Raw genomic sequence first — 10084 nt, 5'->3', positions numbered from 1 at the left:
TGAGGTCAGGATTACATTTGACTCCGGGCCTCTTTTGGCTGTGTTTGGGATTGTGGAGCAGGGAGTTCAGCAGTTTCACCCGAGGCTGTAGAACATTACTGCTGTGTGCCACCAAGGAAGCTGCTGCAGTCCCTTGCCTTTCCCCAGGTCCCTAGTGCAGGCCTGTCCTTCAGCCTGGGCATTCAGGTGCAGCTGGGAAGCACAGCTGTGAAAGCAGGCTGAGCCCCTCAAGGGCTAAGCTGCAGATGCAAGCAGGCTGTAGCCTAGCCCTACTTGCCAGCTCTGTGTTTTCCTTCTGTCCCAGTCCGTGAGATCTTTTCAGTCCATTCTCTTGGCCAGGGCCTTTTCTGCAACCTTTGTTGCAGTGGGTCCCAGACCAGGACCCTCCACTGCTCCTTGAACATACTCCAGAAGTTTGGCACTCTCACAGGAAAGAAATTCCTCCTTACATTCAGGCGGAACTTCCTGTGGTTCAGTTTGTGCCCGTTGTTACTAACTGTACAGGGGAATCACAGAACCACAGAATGGGTAAGGCTGGAAGAGACCTCTGGAGATCATCTAGGCCAACCTCCCTGCTTAAGCAGGGTCACCTAGAACATGTTAGCCAGGGTTGCATCCAGGCATGTTTTGAATCTCTCCAGAGAAGGAGACTCCACAACCTCCCTGGGCAACCTGTTCCAGTGCTCTGTCACTCTCACAGGAAAGAAATTCCTCCTCATATTCAGGCGCAACTTCCTGTGTTTCAGTCCTTGCCCATTGCCTCTTGTCCTGTCACACAGGGCAACTGAAAAGAGTTTGTCCACATCCCCTTGACACCCTCCCTTCAGGTACTTGTGCACATTGATAAGATCCCCCCTCAGTCTTCTCTTCCCCAGGCTAAAGAGGCCCAGCTCTTGCAGCCGTTCCTCAGAGGGCAGAAGCTCCAGTCCTCTGATCATCTCTGTAGCCCTACACTGGACTCTCTCCAGTAGCTCCATGTCTCTCTTGTACTGGGGAGCCCAGAACTAGATGCAGTACTCGAGGCCTCCCCAGGGCTGAGTACAGGGGCAGGATCACCACTTGCTGGCAACATTCTTCCCAATGCACCCAAGGATACCATTGGCCTTCCCGGCAACCAGGCCACATTGCTGGCTCGTGGTCAACTTGTTGTGCACCAGCACTCCCAGGTCCTTCTCTGCAAAGCTGCTTTCCAGTAGGGCAGCCCCCAGCCTGTACTGGTGCATGGAGTTATTTCTCCCTAAGTGCGGGACTCTGCACTTGCCCTTATTAAAGGGCTTATTATGAGCTTTCCCCTTTCTAGGGAAAGGAGAGGCTCTGTGTCTCTATTCCTCCACACTGCAGAGAAAGCCACTGGAATCTCTGGAGAGACTTTGGGGTTAAGCCTACACATGCATGCTTTGTCCTCAGCTCACGAGCAGGCAGCCCAAATGGGCAGACAGAATGCAGAGACCAGGAGGACAGGCTAGTGAAAGGCCTTCCCCTGTGCTTGCCTGCCTTGACTTCCCTGTTAGGAAAGAACTACTCTAACAAGCGATGCTCTTGATTCTTGCCCCTGCCAAAATCCCGGCAGTGTTATTTCTCCTTCTCCTGCATTCCCCTGAAGCTGCTATTCTGTCCAATTGGGGGGCAGCCGTGAGAAACAGGCAGGTTTGTTTCAGAGTTTCTGAGAGGCAGCTTCTTCTCTGAGCAGTGGAAACGTTTGCTGCCCTTGTGAGCAATGAGATCCTTTGCTTGGCAGCATCTCACATGTGTCTCTCACTTTTGCAGATGCCTGAGATGAGCAATTCAGTCCTCACAGGCACCGAAACAGCTGCTTCCCAGACCCGCTCAGGCTGTGTCATTGTCCTTCCCAAGTGAGTATGTTTGCTTGCTTCTTAGCCTCCAGCTGACCCAGCAAGCAGCTTCTCACTGCGTGTGTGGGAGTGCTGTGCTGCGAGGGTTGGCGAAGGCTGCTCAGGAAGTGATTTTGGACTAACGCCTTCCAACGGCCGGGTCTGCACTGAGTTACTGAATTTCCTACAGCAGTCCTCCACAATCTGGCATATTCTGTATATTCTACTTGGGAAAGGGTGGGGTTCCTAACAGCTCTGGCATGCGCCTGTGTGCCCATGGTGAGCATAATTTGCAAAGGAGGGACTGCAGTGGAAATGTGGTGCCCTTCCATCACAGCGGAGCCTTTTTTACTGTCTCCAGGCTTGAGCTAGAGACTTCCCCCGAGAAGCCGTGTGTGAGAGCTGTGAGGCCGCCTCAAAAAGAGGAGAAGGGAAGACCTGATCTCAAAGCTGAGAAAGGTAATGGAGCAGCTGATTCCTGGCCTGTGAGATCCGACGAAGTATCGCAGGCTCTGTTTCCCTCGTGTGAAGTTAGGGCCCCAAAGAGTCTCTCGTAGGTCACCAGCACATCCCTGCGAGCCCCACTGTTCCTGGTGTGGACAGGTTAGAGCAGTAGAAAAGCACTCCCACAGGAAAGGGTGTTTTAGGCTAGAAATGAAGAGCTGGACAGGAGCCAGAGTGAGGGAGGGCCTCAGAGTGCCTTGGAAACATGGCTTCAAAGGAATCCCCTTGAGGCTTCACAGGTCTATCACTGACTGGAGCGGTGCTGCACATCACTGCTATACAGATGGCCACCCCGGCGGTGTTCTGAAGGGTTTTCTTGTCTGCTGCTTACAGGGGATGTTCCTACCCTGCGCCTCCTCGTCCGAGAGAGGCAGCCTCCAGCCAGACTAGCAGCTCCTAGTGTGGAGGAAGGCACGGGGGAGCAAGGCAAGGGGAAGGAGCGTCATAGCAGGTGAGATGCTTGGAGCTGTTTGTGAGGGTGAGCCTGTAGCCTTGTTGGTCTTGGAGATGCATGTTTCCCTTGGACATCATGGCCCTAGTGACTCTGAATGCCTTTCATCCCATACTGCAACGACTAGTAATCTCTGGCTGGATGGACAGCACAGAGCAAGTGGTTGGGAGAGCCTCCTGTTGGCTTCCTGTTTCTGCTGCCACTGCTTCCCGGATGGGGACCCTTGGGAAAGTCAAATTCTGCTTCCCAGACATGGGGGCCTTTCCACAATTCCCCATAGCCGAAAGTAAGCAGGATTGTTTCTACCTGCCGACAGCAGGGCTTGGAGTCTAAGGACATGTTGTGAGGCTGAGGAGAGGTCTGCATGCTCTTGTGAAGCCTTTGCAAGAGGGAGGTGTTTGTCTGCCCTTTGGGCCACAACGCGGGCTGTTTCCAGAGGCCAGGGAGTATGCAGTGAGAGGGGACTCAACAGAGAGGAGCTCTTTCTTGGCCTGGAAAGGATGCTGCCTTGCAAGCAGAAGGGCAGCCCCCCTCTTCCTGCCACCAAGGCCAAGGAGCAGGGGCTGTTCTCACAGTGCCAGATTCACGTAGTGACCTTGAAGCCCTTTCCTTCACATGAAACCTCCTCCTGCAGCTGGCACAAGCCGAGCGTGACTACACCTGCTGTCAGGCACCTCTCTGTGTGCCCAGAGCATCCTGAATGCCTGATCAGAGTTGTGGGCTCTGAGATAAGGGGACTGTGTGTGTGTGCAGAGTCTGGGAGAGGCAGGAGGTCTCCAGCGAGAGTGAGAGAGAGCCTGTGCCCCTCCTGCCATCAAAGCCTTTCTCAAGCATGTCCCTGGGGCAGGCGAGTTGCAATGAGCAGCGTAGCTGCAGAGGTAGCAGTGCTTGACTCCCTCGATGCCTTTCTCCTGCTTTGAGCCTGGGTGCCCAACTAGAATCCATTTTCCATCCTAAAAACAGAGTTTTTGGGAGCAGTGGCTAAAGGAATTGGGAGGAGCGGGGGCAACGGTGTATCTTGGAGCCTGTCACTGTTGCTGTGCCTGCTGTTCTCCTTGCTGCATGGAGAGAAAGCCTTGGTGTGGGCAGCCTGAGCTTTGCTAGCTTTCCTTCAGGCATGTTGTGCAGCCTTGCATGACTTGGCAGGGCATGATCTCCACCTCCGATGAGGGCAGTGAGTGGAACCCATGTCCTTTGGCTGCCGAAGGAGGTGCCCATGCTGCGGGCGCGGGATGGAGGCCCAACTCCCCCTGTGCTCATGCCACCTCCCCGCGGTGTCTGTTTGCAGTGTGCTTCAGCCTGAGGAAGTCAGATGGCCAGCTGCACGTGCTGTGAGTGCAGGCCCTCAGAGGGCAGGGAAGGTAGGTGCTGCTGCTTGGGGCCCTTCCTGTGGCAGCCGGAATTGTGGGAAAGCATCGTCCCCTGGGCAGTGGCTGTACCAGAGCCCTTCCCCTGCGCTCCTTTGAGCTCTGAGTGACCTAGTCCAGGGCTTGCTTTCCAAGATGCCAGCTGTGCTCTGCTTTTGCAGCACATCTGTTGCTGCTGCCTTCTCTGTGGACACAGCAGAAGATGCCTGCATGGGGCCCTGTTTCTGGTGGGAAGTTAACTGCTGGGCCTGTGTGGGGTGGAAGCTGGAGAGCTTCTGTTCATGCTCATGTCGATGATGGGGCAGCAGGAAAAAAAGGGTTCTTCAGTCTTGTTCAGATTCATTTCAGGTCTGAATGGGGCGGAGGGGAAGACTTGCAGCAGACAGGGGTCAGCGGAGAGTGTGAGGATTACCCTGCCCTTTACGGGCGGATGTAGCTGCCCCTAGTGTACCTGTGGTGCTCTCTCTCTCCTTAGCTGGACAACACTGCCCATTTCCTAGATTGGAGGGGAATGCTTTTTTTGCCTGTGCTTCCCTCCATTGACTTCCCCGTTAGGAAAGACCTGCTCTCCTAACTCAGGTTCTTCATTCTCGACCTTGCCGAAAGCCCGGCAGTGTGATTTGTCCTTCTCCTGCATTCCCCTGCAGATGCTATTCTGTCCAATTGGGGGGCAGCCGTGAGAAACAGGCGGGTTTTTTTCAGAGTTTCTGAGAGACAGCTTCTTCTCTGAGCAGTGGAAACGTTTGCTGCCCTTGTGAGCAACGAGATCTTTTGCTTGGCAGCATCTCACATGAGTCTCTCACCTTTGCAGGTGCCAGATATAAGCAATTCAGCCCTCACAGACATCAGAAAGGTTGCTGCTCAGGCCCTTGCTGGGCCTGGTGTTGTCCTTCCCAAGTGAGTATGTTTGCTTGCTTCTTAGCCTCCAGCTGACCCAGCAAGCAGCTTCTCACTGCGTGTGTGGGAGTGCTGTGCTGCGAGGGTTGGCGAAGGCTGCTCAGGAAGTGATTTGGGACTAACGCCTTCCAACGGCCGGGTCTGCACTGAGTTACTGCATTTCCTACAGCAGTCCTCCACAATCTGGCATATTCTGTATATTCTACTTGGGAAAGGGTGGGGTTCCTAACAGCTCTGGCATGCGCCTGTGTGCCTATGGTGAGCATAATTTGCAAAGGAGGGGCTGCAGTGGAAATGTGGTGCCCTTCCATCACAGCAGAGCCCTTTTTTACTGTCTCCAGGCTTGAGCTGGAGACTTCCCCTGAGAAGCCGTGTGTGAGAGCTCCAAGGCCACCTCAGAAAGGGAAAGAGGGAAGACCTGATCTCAAAGCTGAGAAAGGTAATGGAGCAGCTGATTCCTGGCCTGTGAGATCCAACGAAGTATCGCAGGCTCTGTTTCCCTCGTGTGAAGTTAGGGCCCCAAAGAGTCTCTCGTAGGTCACCAGCACATCCCTGTGAGCCCCACTGTTCCTGGTGTGGACAGGGTAGAGCAGTAGAAAAGCACTCCCACAGGAAAGGGTGTTTTAGGCTAGAAATGAAGAGCTGGACAGGAGCCAGAGTGAGGGAGGGCCTCAGAGTGCCTTGGAAACATGGCTTCAAAGGAATCCCCTTGAGGCTTCACAGGTCTATCACTGACTGGAGCGGTGCTGCACATCACTGCTATACAGATGGCCACCCCGGCGGTGTTCTGAAGGGTTTTCTTGTCTGCTGCTTACAGGGGATGTTCCTACCCTGCGCCTCCTCGTCCGAGAGAGGCAGCCTCCAGCCAGACTAGCAGCTCCTAGTATGGAGGAAGGCACGGGGGAGCAAGGCAAGGGGAAGGAGCCTCATGGCAGGTGAGATGCTTGGAGCTGTGTGTGAGGGTGAGCCTGTAGCCTTGTTGGTCTTGGAGATGCATGTTTCCCTTGGACATCATGGCCCTAGTGACTCTGAATGCCTTTCATCCCATACTGCAACAACTAGTAATCTCTGGCTGGATGGACAGCACAGAGCAAGTGGTTGGGAGAGCCTCCTGTTGGCTTCCTGTTTCTGCTGACACTGCTTCCCAGGTGGAGACCCTTGGGAAAGTCAAATCCTGCTTCCCAGACATGGGGGCCTTTCCACAATTCCCCATAGCCGAAAGTAAGCAGGATTGTTTCTACCTGCCGACAGCAGGGCTAGGAGTCTAAGGACATGTTGTGAGGCTGAGGAGAGGTCTGCATGCTCTTGTGAAGCCTTTGCAAGAGGGAGGTGTTTGTCTGCCCTTTGGGCCACAACGTGGGCTGTTTCCAGAGGCCAGGGAGTATGCAGTGAGAGGGGACTCAACAGAGAGGAGCTCTTTCTTGGCCTGGAAAGGATGCTGCCTTGCAAGCAGAAGGGCAGCCCCCCTCTTCCTGCCACCAAGGCCAAGGAGCAGGGGCTGTTCTCACAGTGCCAGATTCACGTAGTGACCTTGAAGCCCTTTCCTTTACATGAAACCTCCTCCTGCAGCTGGCACAAGCCGAGCATGACTACACCTGCTGTCAGGCACCTCTCTGTGTGCCCAGAGCATCCTGAATGCCTGATCAGAGTTGTGGGCTCTGAGATAAGGGGACTGTGTGTGTATGTGCAGAGTCTGGGAGAGGCAGGAGGTCTCCAGCGAGAGTGAGAGAGAGCCTCTGCTCCTACTGTCATCAAAGCCTTTCTCAAGCATGTCCCTGGGGCAAGCGAGCTGCAATATGCAGCGTAGCTGCAGAGGTAGCAGTGCTTGACTCCCTCGATGCCTTTCTCCTGCTTTGAGCCTGGGTGCCCAACTAGAATCCATTTTCCATCCTAAAAACAGAGTGTTTGGGAGCAGTGGCTAAAGGAATTGGGAGGAGCGGGGGCAACGGTGTGTCTTGGAGCCTGTCACTGTTGCTGTGCCTGCTGTTCTCCTTGCTGCATGGAGAGAAAGCCTTGGTGTGGGCAGCCTGAGCTTTGCTAGCTTTCCTTCAGGCATGTTGTGCAGCCTTGCATGACTTGGCAGGGCATGATCTCCACCTCTGATGAGGGCAGTGAGTGGAACCCATGTCCTTTGGCTGCCGAAGGAGGTGCCCATGCTGCGGGCGCGGGATGGAGGCCCAACTCCCCCTGTGCTCATGCCACCTCCCCGCGGTGTCTGTTTGCAGTGTGCTTCAGCCTGAGGAAGTCAGATGGCCAGCTGCACGTGCTGTGAGTGCAGGCCCTCAAAGGGCAGGGAAGGTAGGTGCTGCTGCTTGGGGCCCTTCTTGTGGCAGCCAGAATTGTGGGAAAGCATCGTCCCCTGGGCAGTGGCTGTACCAGAGCCCTTCCCCTGCGCTCCTTTGAGCTCTGAGTGACCTAGTCCAGGGCTTGCTTTCCAAGATGCCAGCTGTGCTCTGCTTTTGCAGCACATCTGTTGCTGCTGCCTTCTCTGTGGACACAGCACAGGGCATGGGGCCCTGTTTCTGGTGGGAAGTTAACTGCTGGGCCTGTGTGGGGTGGAAGCTGGAGAGCTTCTGTTCATGCTCATGTCGATGACGGGGCAGCAGGAAAAAAAGGGTTCTTCAGTCTTGTTCAGATTCATTTCAGGTCTGAATGGGGCGGAGGGGAAGACTTGCAGCAGAAAGGGGTCAGCGGAGAGTGTGAGGAATACCCTGCCCTTTACGGGCGGATGTAGCTGCCCCTAGTGTACCTGTGGTGCTCTCTCTCTCCTTAGCTGGACAACACTGCCCATTTCCTAGATTGGAGGGGAATGCTTTTTTTGCCTGTGCTTCCCTCCATTGACTTCCCCGTTAGGAAAGACCTGCTCTCCTAACTCAGGTTCTTCATTCTCGACCTTGCCGAAAGCCCGGCAGTGTGATTTGTCCTTCTCCTGCATTCCCCTGCAGATGCTATTCTGTCCAATTGGGGGGCAGCCGTGAGAAACAGGCGGGTTTTTTTCAGAGTTTCTGAGAGACAGCTTCTTCTCTGAGCAGTGGAAACGTTTGCTGCCCTTGTGAGCAATGAGATCTTTTGCTTGGCAGCATCTCACATGAGTCTCTCACCTTTGCAGGTGCCAGATATAAGCAATTCAGCCCTCACAGACATCAGAAAGGTTGCTGCTCAGGCCCTTGCTGGGCCTGGCGTTGTCCTTCCCAAGTGAGTATGTTTGCTTGCTTCTTAGCCTCCAGCTGACCCAGCAAGCAGCTTCTCACTGCGTGTGTGGGAGTGCTGTGCTGCGAGGGTTGGCGAAGGCTGTTCAGGAAGTGATTTGGGACTAACGCCTTCCAACGGCCGGGTCTGCACTGAGTTACTGCATTTCCTACAGCAGTCCTCCACAATCTGGCATATTCTGTATATTCTACTTGGGAAAGGGTGGGGTTCCTAACAGCTCTGGCATGCGCCTGTGTGCCTATGGTGAGCATAATTTGCAAAGGAGGGGCTGCAGTGGAAATGTGGTGCCCTTCCATCACAGCAGAGCCCTTTTTTTCTGTCTCCAGGCTTGAGCTGGAGACTTCCCCTGAGAAGCCGTGTGTGAGAGCTCCAAGGCCACCTCAGAAAGGGAAAGAGGGAAGACCTGATCTCAAAGCTGAGAAAGGTAATGGAGCAGCTGATTCCTGGCCTGTGAGATCCGACGAAGTATCGCAGGCTCTGTTTCCCTCGTGTGAAGTTAGGGCCCCAAAGAGTCTCTCGTAGGTCACCAGCACATCCCTGTGAGCCCCACTGTTCCTGGTGTGGACAGGGTAGAGCAGTAGAAAAGCACTCCCACAGGAAAGGGTGTTTTAGGCTAGAAATGAAGAGCTGGACAGGAGCCAGAGTGAGGGAGGGCCTCAGAGTGCCTTGGAAACATGGCTTCAAAGGAATCCCCTTGAGGCTTCACAGGTCTATCACTGACTGGAGCGGTGCTGCACATCACTGCTATACAGATGGCCACCCCGGCGGTGTTCTGAAGGGTTTTCTTGTCTGCTGCTTACAGGGGATGTTCCTACCCTGCGCCTCCTCGTCCGAGAGAGGCAGCCTCCAGCCAGACTAGCGGCTCCTAGTGTGGAGGAAGGCACGGGGGAGCAAGGCAAGGGGAAGGAGCGTCATAGCAGGTGAGATGCTTGGAGCTGTTTGTGAGGGTGAGCCTGTAGCCTTGTTGGTCTTGGAGATGCATGTTTCCCTTGGACATCATGGCCCTAGTGACTCTGAATGCCTTTCATCCCATACTGCAACGACTAGTAATCTCTGGCTAGATGGACAGCACAGAGCAAGTGGTTGGGAGAGCCTCCTGTGGGCTTCCTGTTTCTGCTGACACTGCTTCTCAGGTGGAGACCCTTGGGAAAGTCAAATTCTGCTTCCCAGACACGGGGGCCTTTCCACAATTCCCCATAGCCGAAAGTAAGCAGGATTGTTTCTACCTGCCGACAGCAGGGCTAGGAGTCTAAGGACATGTTGTGAGGCTGAGGAGAGGTCTGCATGCTCTTGTGAAGCCTTTGCAAGAGGGAGGTGTTTGCCTGCCCTTTGGGCCACAACGCGAGCTGTTTCCAGAGGCCAGGGAGTATGCAGTGAGAGGGGACTCAACAGAGAGGAGCTCTTTCTTGGCCTGGAAAGGATGCTGCCTTGCAAGCAGAAGGGCAGCCCCCCTCTTCCTGCCACCAAGGCCAAGGAGCAGGGGCTGTTCTCACAGTAGTGCCCTTGAAGCCCTTTCCTTCATGTGAAACCTCCTTCTGGGGCTGGCACAAGCCGAGCGTGGCTACACCCTGCTGTCAGGCACCTCTCTGTGTGCCCAGAGCATCCTGAATGCCTGATCAGAGTTGTGGGCTCTGAGATAAGGGGACTGTGTGTGTGTGCAGAGTCTGGGAGAGGCAGGAGGTCTCCAGCGAGAGTGAGAGAGAGCCTGTGCCCCTCCTGCCATCAAAGCCTTTCTCAAGCATGTCCCTGGGGCAGGCGAGTTGCAATGAGCAGCGTAGCTGCAGAGGTAGCAGTGCTTGACTCCCTCGATGCCTTTCTCCTGC

Source organism: Rhea pennata, unplaced genomic scaffold, assembly GCF_028389875.1.
Source record: "Rhea pennata isolate bPtePen1 unplaced genomic scaffold, bPtePen1.pri scaffold_26, whole genome shotgun sequence".
Classification (NCBI taxonomy): domain Eukaryota; kingdom Metazoa; phylum Chordata; class Aves; order Rheiformes; family Rheidae; genus Rhea; species Rhea pennata.
This window is presented reverse-complemented; position numbering follows the sequence as displayed.